The following is a 21,341-nucleotide window of genomic DNA, read 5'->3' on the forward strand; positions in this document are numbered from 1 at the left end:
TAGGGGCTCATACAACTCTTATCACAACCCATACATATACATACATCAATTATGTAAAGCACATCTGTACATTCTTTTCCCTAATCATTTTCTTTTTTTCCCTTCTTGTTTTTACATTTTATTAGGGGCTCATACAACTCTTATCACAATCCACACATATACATACATCAATTGTATAAAGCACATCCGAGCATTCTTTGCCCTAATCACTCTCAAAGCATTTGCTCTCCACTTAAGCCCTCTGCATCAGGTCCTCTTTTTTTTTTTTTTTTTTCCAAAAAGAGGCCCCTGTGAGTTTTTAAGACTGTAACTCTTTCCAGGAATAGAAAGCCCAGTCTTTCTCAAGTGGAGCACCTGGTGGTTTTGAACAGCTGGCCTTGAGGTTCACAACCCGACTCAAAACCACTCTGCCACCTGGGCTCACGAATGTGCTGCCATAGCTCTTTATACATGCTCTAACATATTTATTGACTTTATAGATTAACAGTGTTTGCCCTTCCACCTGTTAGACTATAAGCTGTTGGGTTTTACTTGTTTTGCTCATTGATGTATCTTAAAAGTGTGCAGCAGTACCTGACATGTAGGAGATGCTCAATCAACACACATTGGACAAATGCACCAAATGATCACATATTTTAGTGGGTTCATTTTTATGTACCTATAGAGGCACCATTATGTTGGAATTGATAAATAATGTATCTGTGAACATCTGCTTGGTGCTTGCCCCTTTTGTTTCCTGGTTTTTAAATAGCTGAGAGATAATCACTGAGGTGTTTTTGTTTGTTTGGTTTATTTGGGTTTTTGTGGTTTTTTTTGCTAAGCAAGATGCTAAATTTGCATCCCACTGGCAGGTGCCCACCCTGCCTGCAATTGTAAATACAATTTTGAAGACTAGAGAGGGAATTTAGACTTCCAATGCTACAGAGGGAGAAAGGTGGGGGTTTCTACTCCCATAAAGACCTACAGTCTCAGAAACTCAGGGACTGTTCTGCTCTGCCCTGTAAGGTCGCTGTGAGTCAGCACTGACTTGAGTTTTCTGGGTTTGGATATTAAAGAATTAAATAAGGAACTAAGAATTAGTATGAATGGATCACGTTCAGATAGATGAATGCCACAAACTAAATGAATAAATGAAAGAATCAGAATCGGGTTAGTGGCAATTCATAATCACCTACAGGACAGAGTAGAACTACCCTGTGAGATTCCAAGAGTGTGATTTTTTATTATCATTTTACTGGGGGCTCATACAACTCTTATCACAATCCATCCATCCATCCATTGTGTCAAGCACATTTATACAGTATGTTGCCATCATCATTCTCAAAATATTTTCTTTCTACTTGAGCCCTTGGTATCAGCTCTTCATTTCCCCCCTCCTTTCCCCACCCTTCTTCCATCATGGACCCTTGATAATTTATAAATTATTGTTATTTTTTTCATGTCTCTTTACAGAAGTAGAAAGCCCTGTCTCTTTCCCATGAAGCAGCTGGTGATTTCGAACTGGGAACTTTGCAGTTAGCAGCCCAGTGTGCAACCACGATGCGCCCACAACTCCTTAGATGAAAGCCACAGGGAGGAACATTCTAGGGAGCACTCTGCATACGCAACGGTTCAGGGAGAGAAGGAAGAGGTCAGAGCTTCCCACGGAGCAGGGACAACTGAGGGGAAGCAGAACTGAATGCTGGATGCTGAGAACCATGACTGCTGGACAGTTTTACGTTCTTGACTTGAGCTGAGAGGCAACTTGGCTGAAGAGCGACATGGTGCGAGCTGTGTTTTAGGAGAGTAAGGTGGCTGCTAGATGCCGGCTGGCCTGCCGAGTGGAGTCCAAGAAAGTCAGGGCACCCGCTAGGAAATGGATACTCACAAGAAAGTGGACATCTGAGCAAGGACATAACAGAATTATTTTTTTCACTTCTCATTGTGAAAAAATTTCAAACCTAGAGAAATATGGAGAGATCATTTTCAGTATGCTTGGAAAACAAAAACATTATTGTTGTTAGTTGCTGTCAAGTCCATTCCAATTGATGGCGACCCTGTGTGCAGGGACCAGGACTGCCCCCCCATAGGGTTTCCACAGCTGAGACTGATCAGAAGCAAACTGTCAGGGTTGTCTTCTGGGGTGCTGCCCCCTCCAAAAACCAAAACAAAACACTGCCATCAGGTCAAATCCATCTTATAACAATCAGGAGCCTTAGTATTGTAGTGGTTGCTCATTAGACTGCTAGCCGCAATGTCACCAGTTCAAAACCACCAGTGACTCCACAGGAGAAAGGTGAGGCTTTCTACTCCCATAAAAAGTTATAGTCTTGCAAACCCACAGAGGCAGTTCTACTCTGCCCAGTTGTTATGTGTCGGAATTGACTTGATGTCAGTAAAGTGATTCTCTCTCTCTCTCTCTCTCTCTCTGTCACACACACACACACACACACACACACACGAGTTAATTCAAACTCACAGCTACCCAAAAGACAGGGTGGAGTAGAAAGCTCCGTCTCCCACAGTGGCTAGTGGTTTTGAACCGCTGGTGTTGTGGATGGTAGCGCAACACATAACCCACTCAAGGTGGGTTCAAATTCTAGTTGGGTTCAAGCTTTTCACTTAGTAGTTGAGTGCGTAACCATTTGTGCTGTACATGTATAAATAATATGCATGACATACTATATTACATATACGTCATTGTGGCTAAGTGCCTGCCAGTCAGTTCCTACTCACAGCTGCCTTATGCTCAATAGAATGACACACTGCCTGATCTTCTGCACCCTCACAATTGTGGTTAAGGCCACTGTTCCAGCCACGTGTCAACCCCCCACATTGAGCTCTTCTTCCTTTTCCATGACCCTCTACTTTACCAAGCATCATGTCCTTCTCCAGGGACTAGTTTCTCCTGATAACAAGTCCAAAGTCAGTGAGAGGAAATCCCACCATCCTGACTTCTAAGAAGCACTCTGGCGCTGTACTTCCACCAAAGCACACATACATGCAAGGGGGCTTCAGGAAGTTCACAGAAAATTTTGAATGAAAAGATAATGAAATTTTCCTAAGAACGTTTTGAAGCTCTCTCATATATTCAGTCTACACACACACACACACACACACACACACACACACAACTCTCTGGAGCAGCGACTCTCCACCTGTGGGTCGTGATCCCTTTGGGGGGTCGAATGACCCTTTCACAGGGGTCACCCACAACAATGGCAAAATGACAGTGATGAAGTGTCAATGAAAATAATGTTATGGTTGGGGGTCACCACCACATGAGGAAATGTATGAAAGGGTCACGGCATTAGGAAGGTGGAGAACCACTGCTTTGGAGAAGTCATATGTGTCACCATGAGTCAGAATTGATGGCCACTGTACACACACAGACACACACACCATCTAGGTTTAACATGGAAACAATAGAATTTTAATGGCCTTTTACTTCATCTGGTTCATGTAAGCCGCCTATAGGCTGTGGGGTTATAGTAGATGGGAGTGTATGGGTGAGAAATTATTTTCCCAGTCAGTCTAATAAGGCCTCACACTCAACGTACAATCATATTTTAGATGTGATTTGGACCGAGTCAGGACGATGCCACCACTTTCATATCCGCGGTCCTTGACTGTGAACCTCTATGTGAAGTCACTGTTCGTTACATTAGGGAGGAAGAGAAGGTGGTGCTGTTGGGCTCAGGACATCTGTGATTGTCAGCTTTGCCAGGAAAATATTTTTTCAATGTTCATGTTAGCTGGATGGAGATGAAAAATATTGGTTTGTTACTGTCTGACAAAAATAAACACTGTGTCGCTGCTGCTCCTTGCTGAGGGTTCTCTGAAGATGAAGGGCCCATGCGGGCTTGGCCATCTTCGCTTGGTGCAGGGAGACAGGTGAACGAGTGAAGCGTGAAGGTGAAAGACGGAGGGAGATGATTCTGGCCAGCCTGCCCCATAGATATATTTTTATTTCCAGGTTTCTTCCTTTTTCTGGTCTGCTAATTTGTGTGTGTGTGTGTGTGTGTGTGTGTGTGTGTGCGTGCACGCACAGGTTTGGGGGTTTTGGGTTACTTTTCTCAGTCTGCTCCACTGTTACTTTTTATGTCCATCATTTCTAAGGCCCCGGGGAGGCCTTGTTCTAATCTGTGTCAGTCACAAATTCCCTCGGGGTGACTTGTTAAAGTGCCAGCCTAGTAAATCCAAACTGTGGCAACGAGCGTCTCTGTCAAGAAACCATGGGGACCAGGGGCTCACGGAGGTTGAGGCACATCATAATAGCTCCTTTGTACTCTCTTCCTAACGAAGCTCCCTTGGAGGGCCCAGGGCACATGATCTGACAGTGAGCTTTGGAACTGTGCACGATCGTGTTACAGTGAGGTTCCTGGTTACTTAGTTCCCAGAATAACTCTTTCTGGGTCTGTGAAGTCCCCATTCTACGGAGATGGGGTAGTAGGATCCCACCCGACTTCAGAATAGACTGCTGGGACAACCCAGCTAATAAGAGAGACCTGTGATCTTGTGTCCTGTATTTTCGTCATCTTTGCCAGGATAGAGCAGGAGGGAGAGTCTTGTACCTCCTTCCTCCCCTGCACACAATTAATTCCTCCTCCATCTGCTTTATGTATTTATTTGTTTGGCTGGATCATGAAGACAGATGCTCTTGTTCCTTTTCTCGATTCATTTTAAGTTTATTTTTAATTGCACAAATAACACATGAATACATTTTTCATTGTTAAAAACAAAACTCTGTACAGATAGAGAAAAAAGCTCAGTCGCTGTGGAGTTGAGTCTCACTCACAGCAACCGGCACAGAGCTGTGCTCCATACGGATTGGGGTTTTGTTTGGTTTCCACGGTGGTTGTTTTTAATTCCATTTTGATGGTTTTATTGACCCACATGCCATATACTATACAATTCAATGTTTTAAATATAATAAAGTGAGTTGGGCAAGCACCACACTCAGTTTTAAAGTTTCTTCTTTCCTGTCCTCATTATTAATAACTTCATACTCCCCCCCTACCACCCCAACTCCCCCGGCTATAACCCTGAGACTATTATTAGGTAGGGTTTTCTATGGTTAGTATTTTGGAAGCAGAGTGCCAGCCCTTTCTTTTGCAATACCTCTGTGTGGCCTCAAACCACCTTTCAGTGAGCAGTCAAGCGAGCTAACCCTTTACACCACGTAGAAAGATAAAGAAAGATCTTCCTTTTAATTCCCCCATCCTCGATGGCTTCCTTTCTGAAATGTAATTGCGACTACTACCCATCTGGTAAAACATAGCTAGATTTTTTTTTGGGGGGGTGGGGGTATGCCTAGGCACTAACATATTACATAGAAAGGGCCAACGAAGGCACAGTGGGTACACATTGGCCTGCTGTCACGGTCAGCAGTTTGAAAGCACCAGCTACCAAGAGGGGAAAAGATGAGGATTTCTACTCCCCTAAACGTTTACAGTCTCGGAAATCCACCAGGGCGGTTCTACCCTGTCACACCGGTTTGCTCTGAGTTGGAATCAGCTCAATGGCCACGAATTTCCTTTTCATTGTATTGACATAGAAATATATACGTTTGCACGCTCATTTATACTCAGAGCATCATGCCTTTTGTATTATTTCAAAACTTCCAGCTTTCAAGGAACAATGTATCTTTGAGGACCGACCGAGATCATTTATAATGACTTTTGCATCTGAATTTTCTTCATTCTTTTTTTTATTCCCCCACTGCTACATTGTGTGGCGTGGATGGGTCGTTATTTAACCAGCCTTCCTATGGATGACGATGCAAGTTTCCATTTTTCCCCATATTAACCTTTGCCCAAGTTCTTTGCTCCTGTGTGCACATGCTTGAGCCATGTGCTAGACAGATACAAAGAAGCAGGCACTCAGAAGTGGAGTGCTGGTTGAAAACTCTGGACACTTAAAGGATTAAATAAATAAACAAATAGGGCCAAATTGCCATTTACAATGTGGCATCTATGTATCGACAATGTCCTGGAAAGAGCTTGTTTCTCCATCATGGAATATGGACAATGTCGAATTTAACCACTCTGATTTGCAAACACGCAGCCTGACACCATCTATTACAATTTCTGTGTCCGTGGGAATTAGTGGGGTTGAGCAATATTATTAACCTCAAATTTATTAGCAATTTGTATTTCCTCTTCTGTGAATTGCCCAGTGATATTTTTAGCTATGCTGACTTTCAAAGATCCTCTATCTTCCCTGAGCTCCACTCCCACCCCAAGATATGAATGTTTATTTTAACAAATATGTTCATGCATGGTTACAGAAATATGTGTGTTCAGGGGAGTTGAACAGAAATTCTTTGCTCTAGGACCTGGCCCCATCTCACTAGATGTGGGTCCTTGTGCTAAAGGGAGCAACTTCCTTGAAGTCTCCCCAAGAGAAAGATTTTGTGAGGTCAAAGATCTCTCATTCCATCTTTTCCTATATGCTGACAGCACATTTTGTTTAGATGTGATTCCAGTGTTTGGGGTTTCGCTGCAGTGAGACTACCAGCCATGTCATCAATCTAAAATAGTTCAGAAAGCTTAGTTCTCAGTGCCGAAAGCCTCAACTTTCTTCCATGGAGCGGCTGGGGGGTTCGAACCACTGACCTTACCGTGAGGAGCCCAATGCAAATCCACTCACTCTGCCACCAAGGCTCTTTGAAAGCTTAGTGATCAGGAAATGTGATGGTTAATAAAAGAATTCTATTTTATCTTTGAGGCTTATGAAGCAGTTTTACTACTTCCCCAAATCCCTTTAACAAGATCTGCTTCTAAAGTAAAGAATCACTCAACAGAGAACTTGACAACTCCTGTGTATCCCCTTGTGGAGAATACACCAAAAATGTTATAGAGATCCCTGCATGGGATCATCAGGTAAGATGCTAGAGAGATCCCTGCTTGGGATTATTGACTACTCATTGAAAGATTCAAACTTACCCAGAAGCACCTTAGATAAAAGGCCAGGTGATCTGTTTCCCAAAAGTCCCAGGCTGAGAAAGCCCTCTGGAGTTCAGTTCTATTCTGCACACTTAGAATAGATGTTCCTTGGAATCCATGGGGTTTCTTGCTATGTTTTCGTCTGCAAATCTTAGGATAACATTCTCCTACATCCCTTTGATCCTGTAAAGTATCAACACTTCCGCTGATATCAAGACATGGGTTTTTCTACCCTACCCTTTTTCCTTCCAATCTGCATGGTTGAACCCTTCCCTAGATGCCCTGCTACTTTTCTCCCACCAAGCATAAACAAAATCCATCCTTTGTCTTGGAACACAGCAGAATGCTCAAGAAACGCCGTGTGCTCGAAGGTGTGTGGCTAGATCTGCCAGCAACAACTGGACTCTGGTTTGTTTTTTAATGTTATTTAATCCTTACAATGACCCTATAAGATGGGGTTTATTGTGACATCCTTTGTATATTTAGGAGCACTGGTGGTGATGTGGGGTCATTATTTGGCTGCTAAACATTAGGTTGGCAGCTCAAACCCACCAGCTGCTTCAAGGGAAAATGATAAAATTGTTTAATCTCGTAGAGATTTACAGTTTTAGAAACCTTATATAGGGTTGGTATGAATTTGAATCAAGTTGATGGCAGGGAGTTTGGCTGGGTTTTGATTGGTTTGTGTATTTAAATAATGTAAACTGGGACACAGGGTAGATAATGTTACAATTACTGAACACAAAAATGTATAGGCCAGGTGTGACAACAGATAACAGCAGTTGGAATAGGATGTTCTTTACTATTATTTTTCTTCTTCCTCCTCTTCCTATCCTTCTCCATCTTTGTCATCTTCTTCGTATTATTATTGTTATTAATTTACTAGCATTCACTTGTTATTACAAACCATTTTTTGTATACCCTAAAGTTTCTTCTATGTTTTTTAAGTCAAGATCTTTGTGCTAGTATGGCATGAATGATACTTTGCATCTATCCCAGCTAAATTTCAAGAACATCTCAAGAAGAGATTGCTGCATTGAGCACTAACGACAGAAAAACTGGTGAGCTGTGGGAGGACATAGACCATCATTCATGAAGAAAGTAAAAGGTCATAAAAAATACAGGAAAGATTTTTGCTTGGGCAGCACATGTATTAAAATTGGAATGATACAGATACAATTAGCTTGGCCTCTGTGCAAAAATGGCACGCAAATTTGTGAGGTGTTCCATATCTTTTAAAAATTCTGGGAGCAGCCAGATAACAAAGATCAATTACGAACAGAGGATCAGCAATTAGAATACAGTAGCCTCGATTTCTCATCAGAAATCATGCAGGCAAGAAGACAGTGGAGGAACATATACAGAGTACTGGAAGAAAAAAAATGGTCAACCTAGAATCCTGTATCCAGCAATATTATGAATCAACTATGGGGAGGAAAAGGAAGTAGTCCAAGACAAGGAGAAACTAAAAGAATTCACAAAAACAAGGCCACCATGACAAAAAATGCTCATTGAAGTACTGTGGCCAAAAAACAATAGAAACAACACAAAAACATGAAACCAACATATAAGACAATTCCTCACAAAAGCTAGGACATACAGAACAACACCCAAAGCAAAAAAACAACACAGAAAGAACAAAAAAACTTAACACAATACACTTACAAACATACAACACACATATAAAGCAAAATGACAGAAACAAATAGATACATGTCAATAGTATCATTGAATGTTGATGGAAAAATGCACCACTAAAGAGTCCGAGATGAGAACGGATAACAAAGCAAAACCCATCAATGTACTGTCCACAAGAAACACACCTCATAAACAAGGACTTTAACAGATTAAAAATCAGAGGCTGGACAAAAGCATACCAAGAAAACTGTAACCCAAAGAGAGCAAAGGTAGCAATATTAATCTCCGAGAAGATACACTTCAAGGCAAACAACATATTTAGAGATAAGAAAGGACACTACAAAATGATAAAGGGATAAACATTATGCACCCAATGAAGGACCCATGAAATACATCAATCAAATCCTCATAGAATTGAAAGAGGACATAGACACATAGACAATAAGAGGAGATGTCAATACACCACTCTCAAGGAAAGACAGAACATCAATAAAATACACCAAACAAAGACACAAAAATTCTCAATAACATAATCAATAAAAAGATGGTTGTGGTAGTTATATAATCTGTTGTCAATTTGAGACTTAAGAGCAAAGGGGCGCAATTCTACCTTACAAATCAGGCTGGATCAGAGGATGTACACTGCTTCAGATAGGAACTGGAAACACAGGGAATCTGGGACAGAAAAACCCCTCAAGACCAATAATGAGAGTAGTGATACCAGGAGGGTAAGGGTAAGGTGGGGTAGAAAGGGGGAACTGATCACAAGGATCTATATATAACCCCCTCTTTGGGGTATGGACAACAGAAAAGTGGGTGAAGGGAGATTTCAGACAGTGTAAGACATTACAAAATAATAATAATTTATAAATTATCAAGGGTTTGTGAGGGAGGGGGTGGGCAGGGAGGAGAAAAAATTAGGAGCTGATACCAAGGGCTCAAGTAGAAAGAAAATGTTTTAAGAATGATGATGGCAACAAATGTACAAATGTGCTTGACACAATGGATGGAGGTATGGATTGGGTTAAGAGTTTTATGAGCCCCTAATAAAATGATCAAAATAATAATAAAAGAGTGAAGGGGTGGAGTTTAGCCCATCAATCAGCTTGCAGCTTGATGACCTCATTTGGAACTGCTAAGGGGTCAATAGCTCAATGAAGGCAGGACACACCCTCACTCCCTGTGAGACATTCCTGAGGATAAGACACGGAGCTACATTAGAGCCCTGGAGCTGAAGGAGGCACATGGGAGCTGAAGGAGGCACGTGGAGACCCCTGCCAGTGCTTAGAGGCTTCCATCACCACTGGATTCATAAGACTTTCCACCCACTGACCTATGATCTTTCTTCCTGCATTTAGCATCATTGCATATGTTGTGTGAGTCTGAAGAAGAATTTATAGACTGGTAATGGACATATGGGCTAGTACTGGACTTATGGACTTGATCTGGACTGGGTTGGGCTGTTTGCTTAATGTACATTTGTGCTTTGATATAAAGTTCTCTCTTACATATGCATGTCCATGAATTTGTTTCTCTAGGTCCACCCAGAGAAACACAATGATCTTGAAGACCAATACAGAACACTTCATTCAACAATAGTATACATTCTTCTCCAACACACATGGAACATTCTCAAGATTAGACCACATACGAGGCCACAAAGCATGCCTCAGCAAATTCAAAAGGATTGAGATCCTACAATCTTCTCAGACAACAATGTACTATTAGAAATCAACCATAAAACAAGCAGAAACATAGAGATAAACACGTGGAGATTGAACAACATAATACTTAAAAAGACTGGGTAATAAAGCAAACAAAGAAGGAAATTTTAAAATTCCTGACACAAGCAAGGATAACACAACGTATCAAAACCTTTGGGGCTCAGCGGAAGCAGTAACCAGAGGCAAAATTTATCGCTATCAATAAACACATGAAAAAAAGAGGTGAAATCTAAAATCAACGCCCTACTACAACACCTCCAAGAAGTGCAACAAGGACAACAACACAATCCCTCCAATAAAGGAAGGGGAAAAATCATAGGGATTAAAGCAGAAATAAATGACATGCAAAACAAAACAAACAAATAACAATGGGAAAAATCAACAGGACATGAAGCTGGCTATTTGAAAAGATTAACGAAACAGATAGACCACTGACAAACTTAACAAAAGGGAAAAAAGAGAAAAGATGCAAATACCCAGAATAAGAGATGAAAAGGGTGACATTAAAAAACAAATGAGGAGCTGATACCAAGGGCTTAAGTGGAGAGCAAATATTTTGAGAATGATGAGGGCAATGAATGTATAAATGTGCTTGACACAATTGATGTATGTATGGATTGAGATAAGAGTTGTATGAACCCCCAATAAAATGATTACGAAAAGCAAGTTTGCAACCTTAGAAACACTATCGGGCAGTTCTACTCTGTCCAATAAGGTCACTGTGGGTCAGAATTAACCCAGCAGTAAACACATTTGGTTTGGCTTATTGTATTCCTTGACTTGAATAAAATGATGTATATTTAAAAACAGGGGTGGTGGTGATAGCACAACAGATCCAAATGAAATAAAAAGAATATAACACACTACTATGAAAAATTGTATTCAAACAAATTCAACAAACTAGAAGAAATGGACAGATATCTAGAAACACACCAACCACTCAAGTTAATGCAGACAGGTATTGAAAAACTCAACAGACCCATAACAAAAGAAGATATAGAGCATGTCATTAAGTTACTACCAACCAAGAAAAGCCCAGGACCAGATTGCTTCACAGGGGAAATCTACCAAATAGTCAAAGAAGATGTGATGCCAATACTACACAAACTCTTCCAGAACATAGAAAAAACCCCCAAAACCTCCCAAACTCATTCTATGAAGCCAGCAAACCATTGACACTGAAACCAGGCAAAGACCACACAAAGACTGAAAATTATACACCAATATCCCTCATGAACATCGATGCTGAAATCCACAACAAAATCCTGCCCAATAGAATACAACAACATATCAGAAAAATAATTCACCATGACCAAGTGGGATTCATTCCAGGTATGCAGGAATGTTTCAATATTCAAAAAACAATCAATGTAATCCACCACATAAATAAGACAAGAAATAAGAACCACATGATCATATTAATAGATGCAGAAAGTCATTTGACAATATTCACACTCATTTCTACTCAAAACACTCAACAAAATAGGAGTAGAAGGAAGATTCCTCAACATGATAAAAGCCACACATGAGAAACAACAGCCAACATCATGTTTAATGCGGAGAAACTAGAAACATTCCCACTGAAAACAGGGACCAGGCAAAGATGTCTTCTGTCAACACTCTTATTCAACATTGTGCTGGAAGATTTAGCTGAACCATCAGACAACATAAAGAACTAAAGGGCATACAAATAAGCAAGGCAGAAGAGAGACTCCCACTCTTTGCGGATGATATGTCCCTGTCTATAGAAAATCCCAAAGTCTCCACAAAAAGCCTGCTGGAAACAATTGAGGAATTCAGTAAGGATACAAAGTTAATCTTCAGAAATCAAGTGGATTCCTGTATGCCAGTGAACAAAGCTATGAAAACAACATTAAGATATCAATACCATGTACAGTAATCACACACAAAAATGAAACACTTAGGAATGAACTTAATTAAAGAAACTAAAGACCTATGCAAAGAAAAATACAGATCATTACTACAAGAAACTAAAACGGACCAGGATAAATAGAAGAATATCTCATGCTCATGCATAGGGAGATGTAATATTGTGAAAATGAAAACACTATCTAAAGCAGTCTATAGATACAGCTCAATACCAATCCATATCCCAAATAAATTCTTTAATGATATGAAAAAATAACTATCTATTTCATATGGGCAAGCAAATGGTCCAGAATAAGCAAAGAGCTTCTTAAAAAGAAGAACCAAGTAGGAGGCCTAACACTGCCTGACCTAAAAATCTACTACACAGCCACAGTAGTGCAAACAGCCTGGTTCTAGTACAGTGAGATACAGAGACCAATGGATCAGAACAGAAAATCCAGACATAAATGCATCAGCCCAAAGGCATCTAATTTTTGACAATGGACCTCCTACAAATATCCAATGGGAGAGAGACATCCTCTTCCACAAACGGTGTTGGACAAACTAGATTTCCTCATATGGAAGAACGAAATAAGACCCATATTTCTCCCCATGTACAAAATGAACTCAAGATGGATTAAAGACCTAAATGTAAACCCCAATGCTCTCAGGGCCATCAATGAGAAGGCCGGAACAAATTTAAGGGCCCTATTGCAGGGTATACATAGACTACCAAGAATAATATAAGAGGCACACACAGCAGAAGACAAGATAGATGACTGGGACATGCTGAAATTACATCACTGATGCACATAAAAAGACTTCATTGGGAGAGTGAAACAAGAGTCCACAGATAAGGGGGAAAATTTACCAATGTCACATCAGACAAAGGAATAATACCCAAATATACAGAATTCTACAACAGCTCAATAAGAAAATAACAAGAGACCCAATCAAAAAATGGGGAAAAGATCTATCCATAGAAGATAGGCAGGATAAACAATCCTTAGGATAACCCAACAGGACCAATGGTTTCGGGGAGACATGGGAGAAGGGAAGTGGGGGGAAGGAAAGGGGGAAACCAACAAAATCAAGGACAAGAGAGCAAAAAGTGATCTAAAATCATTGGCAAGGAGGGTGTAGAATGCCTGGTGGGGTTTGATCAAGTGCAATATAATGGAGAGGAATTACTGAGAGCTGAATAAAGGTTGAACATGATAGTGGGACTCGAGGAAAGTAAAAGGAAACAGAGGAAAGAACTAGTAGGCAAAGGACAGTTATAGAGGTATAAATATAGGCATATATGTATGCAAATATATTAATATATAACAATAGGGATATAGATCTATGTACATATATTTTTATGTTAAGTATTAAGATAGCAGATGGACATTGGGCCTCCACTGAAGTCCTCCCTCAATGCAAGAACAATTTGTTCTAATAACGTTGCATTCTGTGATGCTCACCTTCCCAACACGATCGCTGAAGACAAAATGGGTGCATAAACAAATGTGATGAAGAAAGCTGATGGTGCCTGGCTATTAAAAGATATAATGTCTGAAGTCTTAAAAGCTTCAAGTTAAACAAGCAGCCAACTAGCAGAGAAGTAACAAAGTCCACATGGAAGAAGCACACTAGTCTGTGTGATCATGAGGTGTCGACAGGATCAGGTATCAGGCATCAGAAGACCCAAAACAAACAATCTCATCAATGCCAATGGGTGGTGGTGGCAGAGGATGGAATGGAGACTCAAAGCCCAACTGTAGACAATTAAACATCCCCTCATAGGAGGGTCACAAGGAAGGTACAAGTCAGTCAGGGTGCAGTATAGCACCAACAAAACACACAACATTCCTCTAGTTCTTGAATGCTTCCTCCCCTCGACTACCATGACCCCAGTTATACCTTACACAGTTGGCAAGACTGGAGCATGTACACTGGCACAGATAAGAGCTCTTGACACACAGAATCCAGGACAGATAAACCCCTCAGGAGCAGTAATGAAAGTAGTGATACCATGAGGGTAAGTGGAAGATGAGGGGAGAAGGGCAGAAAGGGGGAGCTGATTGCAATGATTCACGTATAACACACACATGCACACACCCACAGGGGATGAACAACAAAAAACATAGGTGAAGGAAGACAGTGGATGGTGTAAGATATGAAAATAATAATAATACATAATTTATCATGGGTTCATGAGGCAGGGAGGGTGGGGGAGAGAGGCAAAAAAGAGGAGTTGATACCAGGGGCTCAAGTAGAAAGAAAATGTTTTGAAAATGGTGATGGCAACATATGTACAAATGTGCTTGATACAATGGATGTATAGATTGTTATAAGAGCTGAAAGAGCCCTCAATAAAATGATTTAATTTTTAAAATATATATGAACTTGCAGTTCACCAAAAATGAAGTACAAATGGCTAATAAGCACATAAAAATGCTCATGATCACAAACCATCAGGGAGATGCAAATTAAAACCACAATAAGACACCACTTTACACTTATAATGCCAGCCCCTCTGAAGAAACCGCAAACAACAAATGCTGCCAAGGATGTGGAGAGATTCGAACTCGTACAGTATCCCCTTTTGTGGACTTGTAAATGCATACAGCCACTGTGGAAAACGATATGGCGATACTTAAAGCACCTGGGAATTGAAATCCTATATGACCCAGGAATATGACCACGATGAGGCATATATCTTGAGGAACTAAGAGATATAACACAAGTGGAAGTACGTTCTCCCATGGTCATAGCGGCACCATTCACAATAGCATGAAACTGGAAGCAGTCCAAATGCCCAACAGTGGGAGAACAGATAAAGAAACTGTGGTCCATACACACACTGGAGTACTAGGGATGCCTCCCTAAAAGACAGTGATGGGACATCGCATGACCTGGAAGGACCCGGAAGCCATTATGCCGAGGGAAGTAAGTCAATCACAAAAGGACAAGTATTATATGCGCCTACATCTATAGGGAGCCAAAAAATCCAGCCAAGACAAGGGGAGAGGGGCATCCACAATTAGGAGGAGACATGGATCGCTCTGTTGGGGAGTGTGCTGGGTGCTTGGGGAACAGTAGCCTCACATCGGGAAGGGGTGCTAAAGAAGGAGTGTGGGGAACCTTGTGGGAAATGGGCCAGATTTCACACTCCTGGGGAGCACTGTGAGTTTGTGAGTACATTTCGACCCAACCCTCAGTAAACATGCCACAGACTAAACATCGAGATGCCCTTGGATGCTGAACTTGAGGGCAACATGCCATCACCCAGGGGCTACAAAGAGTCTTGGTAGAATGAGCTGACCCAGGCCTCTAAGGTCCTGCACCCTTGGACTGAGGTCTGGGGGCAGAGGCAGCAGAGAGTGGCTGCCCCAGACTTGTGGAAGTAGTGGTCATCGGACCTTGGGGGGAACCTGCAGATTGGTGGGTGTCCAATGGAACAGGACCCAGAATCACCATATACCTAGTACCTCCTGATGCCCCCTTCACAGAAACATGATGGGTTTTTTATCTGTTTGATAGAGGTTTGAACTTGGAAGAACGGATCCAGTAAGTTTCCCCTGGCACCAACCCCATGCTTGGGGCCAACAGCGCTCAATGGAATGGGCGATGGAAGTGTGCGGAGCAACGACTCCTGGGTTGCGGCTCACGGTGGAGCTGGACCCGCACAGACTCCTCAGACCGACAGTGTCCACAGTGCTGTGCCACTGCACTGGGAAAACTGACGAGGTGACAAGTGAGATCACCTTATACCCTGAGGGGATGATTGACAATGATTTACCTTTCTGTTTTGATAAGATTTTTTATTTCCCTGCATTTAGTTTGCTTGTTGTTGTTTGTTTGTTTGTCTCTTGTTTTCTGCTACTTGGTTTGTTGCTGTTGTTAGGGTAGTTGGTCTTGTGGGGTTTTGAAATTTTCATACTGAAACTCCCAAAATAAACCTGAGTCATGCATATCCCAGGACTAAGCAGATGGATTATGGGCCCCAATCCAAGAACTGTTAGTTCTGATAACAAGGCCCTGCTCTATACTCACCTTCATGAAATGATCGCTTTATTTTTTTTCTATGTTTTACTGTTTCCAGTGTTTTTTCCAGTTTGCAAAGCACAGAAAGAGTAGAGGTGTAGAGAAAAGAACTGATGCAAGGGTCTATAGGGGTGGTAAGGGTTAGGGGTGGGAGATAGGGAGAGTGGGGGTGCAAACAACCTAGGTGGAAGGGGGAGGGAGCACTCTTTAGACTCAATGGTGTGTTAACATGGTTCTCTAGAGAAACAAAACCAGGACACTAATAATTTTGTATATATATTTATATAGATAACATAAGAAATAAACAGTAAACTAATCTATAAAGCAGTACAAATGGCTCAGTGCAACTCACTCTCGTGAGACAGCTAGTACACCAGCAGTCCTTCAAGTCTTGAGGGTCGCAGGGTAGAGTAATTCAGGCTATCTGGGCACAGGCAGCAAACACAAGCAGGTCACCAACAGTCAGCCAGATGACAGGGTCCAACAGTCCTCAGCTTAAGAGATGTACCTTCCCGTAGTGTGGTGAAGCAGGTTTTGAAGGAACCTCAAGTTACAGCAACACAAGTAGTATAGCTTGCAAATGGAGGCACAGAACAAGCAAGGCAGCCGCATAATCATCCGATGAACAAAGAGCAAGAAAGAGAGAGGCGAGGCTCACTGAGCTATCTTCAACCAATCCCACATGTGTTCATTGGCCATATTGGCACATCAAACCTACCTATCACACAGATGGTGACTATACAACTCATTTTAAGTGATTTAGAGAATGTTCTAAAATGAGTGTGGCAATGGTGGACAACTCTTCTTGCAATAATCAAACTATTGAATTGTGTGATATGTTGATTAAATGCCAATAAAACTGGTTTTTTTTAAAGGCAGGAAATAAAGAAAAGATCTGTATGGATTTCAGAAGAGACCCTGAAACTTGCTCTTAATCATTGAGTAACTAAAGCAAGTTGGAGATAGAATAAACTCAAGGAGCTAATTAGAAATTTTTCAAAGGAGAGCTCAAGAAGATAAAATCAAATATTTTAATACCATGTGCAAAGACCTACAGTTAGAAAACACAAAAGGAAGAACATTCTCGGCATATCTTAAACTGAAAAAAAAAACAAAAACAAAAAATGCCAAGCCTCAAGTTGCAGCATTGAAAGGTAGTATGGATAAAATATTGATACAGGCAGCATAAAAGAAGATGGAAACAACACAAAGTCACTGTACCCAAAACAACTAGTCAACCTCCAATCATTTCAGGAAGTAATATATGAGCAAGAACCAATGGTACTGAAGGAAGTAGTACAAGTTGTACTGAAAGCTTTAGCCAAAAGCAAGGCTCCGGGAGTTGATGGAATACGAATTGAAATGTTTCAACAAGCTGGTGAAGCACTGCAAACTCCCACCCACCTGTGCCAGGAAATTTGGAAGACAGCTAGCTATTTGGCCAACTGACAGGAAGAGATCTGTATTTGTGCCTATTTAAAAGAAAGGTGACCCAACAGAATGTTCACACTCTAGATGCAATATCATTGTTATCACATGCAACTAGAATTGTGCAGAAGATCATCCCACAGTGGTTGTAGCAGTGCATCGACAGGGAACTGTCAGAGGTTCAGGCCAGATTCAGAAGAGGACTTGGAACACGTCCTCTGGTGTCCGATGGATGTTGACTGAAAGCAGAAAGTACCAGAACGATATTTATTTGTGTTTTATTGACTGCATTCATCTGTGTGGACCATGATAGACTAAGTATAACTGAGAAGAATGAGAATTCCGGAACACTTCATGGTGCTCATGCCGAGCTTGTACATGGATGAAGAAGCAGCTGTGTGAACAGAACAAGAGAATGCTGCAAATCAGGAAAAGTGTGTGTCTGGGTTGCATCCTGTCAACAGACTTGTTCAATCTGTATGTTGAGCAAATTATCAGAGAAGTGGGACTATATGAAGAAGGAGCATCAGGATTGGATAATGGCTTATTAACAATCTGCAATATGCAGATGACACTTGTTGAAAGTGAAGAAGATTTCACTTGCTAATGAATGCAGTCTTCAGAATGCATTATGACTCAATGTAAGACCAAAATCCTTACGACTGAACCAATAGGTAACATCATGATAAATGGAGACAAGGTTGACGTTGTCAAAGGTTTTGTATTGCTGGAACCCATAGGCAATGCTCACGGAAGCAGCAGTCCAGAGATCAAAAGTTTCACTGCATTAGGTAACTGCTGTACAAGTCCTCTTTAGAGCACTGAAAAACAAGGATGGCAAAGGATGCTACTTTGGGGATTAAAGTGACCCTGACCCAAGCCATGATATTTTCCATTGCCTCATACGCATGTGAAAGTTGGACATTGAATAAGGAAGACCTAAGAAGAATGATTGCATTTGACTTGTGGTGCTGGGGCAGAATATTGAAAGTACAGACAAGGGGGTGAAGGGAGACGCCGGCTAGGGCAAGATAGGACAAAATAATAATTTATAAATTATCAAGGGCTCATGAGGGAGGGGGGAGTGGGGAGGGAAGGGAAAAAAGAGGACCTGATGCAAAGGGCTTAAGTGAGAGCAAATGCTTTGAAAATGATTAGGGCAAAGAATGTACAGATATGCTTTATACAATTGATGTATGTATATGTGTAGATTGTGATAAGAGTTGTATGAGCCCCTAATTAAAAAAAAATCTTCCAAGAAAGAAATACCAAACACAAAATGATCACATAACACTGAAAAATAAAGCCAATTGTGCTTAAAAAAGGGGGGGGGGACAAAGTGGCCTCTCCTGGAGGAGGAACAGCGATAGAGCTTCTTAGAGTCAAGGAAGGCAAGACTTTGTCTGACATACTTTGGACATACTGTCAAGAGAGGGTCATCATGTTTGGTAAAGTTGGAGGGGCAGAAAACAAGAGGTAGGTCCTCAACGAGACGGATTGGCATAGGAGCGATTGTGAGGATGCTGCAGGACCGAACAGGGCTCCATTGTTTATGTATAATGTCACTATGGGTCGGAAACAACTTGATAACACCTAACGGCAACGGCCTCCTTCCTCAGTCAGGCCATCTCTACTGATTAAGCTGAAAAGGAACGTTTGCTGCCAGGGGAAGGGCTGTTGCTACATTTGGATTTTTAACAAACCAGATCTCAAATTAGTTTATAGCTCCAGTACTTTCATTAACAACAGACGAACTCTTCAACTTTATCAGAAAAGGAAAACAAACGGCAAGATGTTAAATTTTAACTTAATGTATAGCTACAATAATCCATGCTCCCATACACGCTGTCTGAAGACAAGACCATCCGCGTCCCCAGTCAGTGGCCTGAGGAGTTCAGTGGAGGTAATCCACATGGAAGGCCCTCAATTGGGTTGCCCTCTGTTTTGTTACCCTTACTCCATCTCTAGATCATTGACCTCTCAGTTGGCCATACCCTTTGCTGCTTGCCCTCTGCCTCTTCCCTCCACAAAAGCAAACTCACTGCCATGAATTTGACTCACAATAATTTTCAGGACTGAGTAGAACTGCCCTAGGGGAACTGTTGACCTGGCTGTTGTTAGCTCCATGTGTAACCATTACACCAACAGGGCTCCTCACCTCCTTCCTCCCCCAGCTCAAATGTTTACTCCTGAATTTCCTCCAATGTACCTGTAACTTGATTACAGGCAAGCCTCTCTGCCCATTAGGAGATTGGCTTGGTATTGCTTAAGAGATGGAGTGGAGGGGCCAGATATCTGCAATTGAATTGACAGTGAAGTTCCTGGTTACTTAGGAAATCCAATACTCAACCCAGATATGTGCATTCCTGGCTCCCACCCATAAAATGCACTGACATTGACCAAGTGAATGCTTCCCTGTCTAGTCACTAGGATGTTTTTATGTCTCTGTTGTCATTGTGTCCCGAACCTGTTTGTCCAGGTGAGTGTTGAAAACCAGAGAGAATGAGAGACCAAAAAAATCTCTGTAAGTCTCTTGATACACACCTTAGCTCGGAACCATAAGCAATTGGGTACTTAATAAATGCTTCCTGGTGGTAGAATGTCACAGGAAATGGTTTCTTTAATGATATATGTTCAAAATTTATCTCCTGAACTTGGTAGAAGGTGGGTGGAGTAGGGAAGAGAGGGTGACCATTATTGTGTTAAACATGCTTCCAGGGGTAGAATTTCTACCTCTCATACACATGATTCCTTGGAGAAGTCTAAGGTGATGCGCAGCTTCACAGTTTGTGAAGCGTAAATCGTGTTTATCAAGCCAGGTCACTTTCATGCCCACTGGGGGCCTTCTTTCACATCACTGAGCAGAGACCAGGGAGGTCATCCCATGTCCCCCCCCCCATGCAATTGCGATTCCACCGCAGCGACCTGTCATCGCAAAGCACATAAGACAGAGCCAGGTTTCCCCATCCATGTGTCCTCCTAGACGCTCCCCAGTCTGCATAGTCAGGGAACCTTGCTTTGTACCAGGGTTTTCTATTTAAACATTCGTTTTTGTTAAGTGTTGTCATGGGTCGATTTGTTTCCCCCTAAAATCCATGTCAATTTGACGGTCAATATGTCAATTTGATTTTCAGTGGTTTGGCAGTTATATAAGGATAGAGATATCCCTCCCTCCCATTGGTTAGTCAATCCGCTGTAAAGGGATTAGGGTGGGGGTCTAACACCCTGATGCAAGTCACAGCCTGGTCCGATGGATGAGGATTTTCCTTGGGAAATTGTCTTTTATCTTACAAGAGTTCAAAGAAGAGTAAAGTGAACAGAGAAAGAAGGAACTGATTACAAGCAAGCAAGAAAATCCAGAAAAAAAAATTTTTTTAAATAAAAGAAAAGCCAGGAGCAGAGTGTGTCCTTTGGACCTGGGTTTCTGACACTAAGAACCTCCTAGACTTTGGGGAAGTCTGAGGCCAAGGCACACGTGTTGAAGGCCATTAAGAGTCAACCTTGAAACGGCTGTGAAGTCTCATGACCTATGTGTCAGTGCTTGCTGATTTCTTCTGTGACTTAACGTTTTGAACAGACTGTCAAGAACAAGAACAAGGGGGTATGCAAGATCTGGGAAAACAGGTTGTTGAATTTTCTCAAGGATGTCTGGCTTGGCAGAAGATAGAGGTGCTATGTGTATCAAATGTACTTGCTTAACAATGAGATAATTCACCCCGGGTTG

At 41.6% G+C, this 21,341-nt stretch overlaps 1 non-coding gene across 1 annotated transcript; it reads left to right on the forward strand.

Annotated features, from left to right (window-relative positions):
- Nucleotides 1–8,059: 8,059 nt before the first annotated feature.
- On the forward strand, nucleotides 8,060–8,162 carry LOC142452073 (U6 spliceosomal RNA). Its single transcript, XR_012785136.1, has one exon. It is a non-coding gene; the product is annotated as a U6 spliceosomal RNA (small nuclear RNA).
- The last annotated feature ends 13,179 nt before the right edge of the window (nucleotides 8,163–21,341 follow it).

Source organism: Tenrec ecaudatus, chromosome 6, assembly GCF_050624435.1.
Source record: "Tenrec ecaudatus isolate mTenEca1 chromosome 6, mTenEca1.hap1, whole genome shotgun sequence".
NCBI lineage: Eukaryota > Metazoa > Chordata > Mammalia > Afrosoricida > Tenrecidae > Tenrec > Tenrec ecaudatus.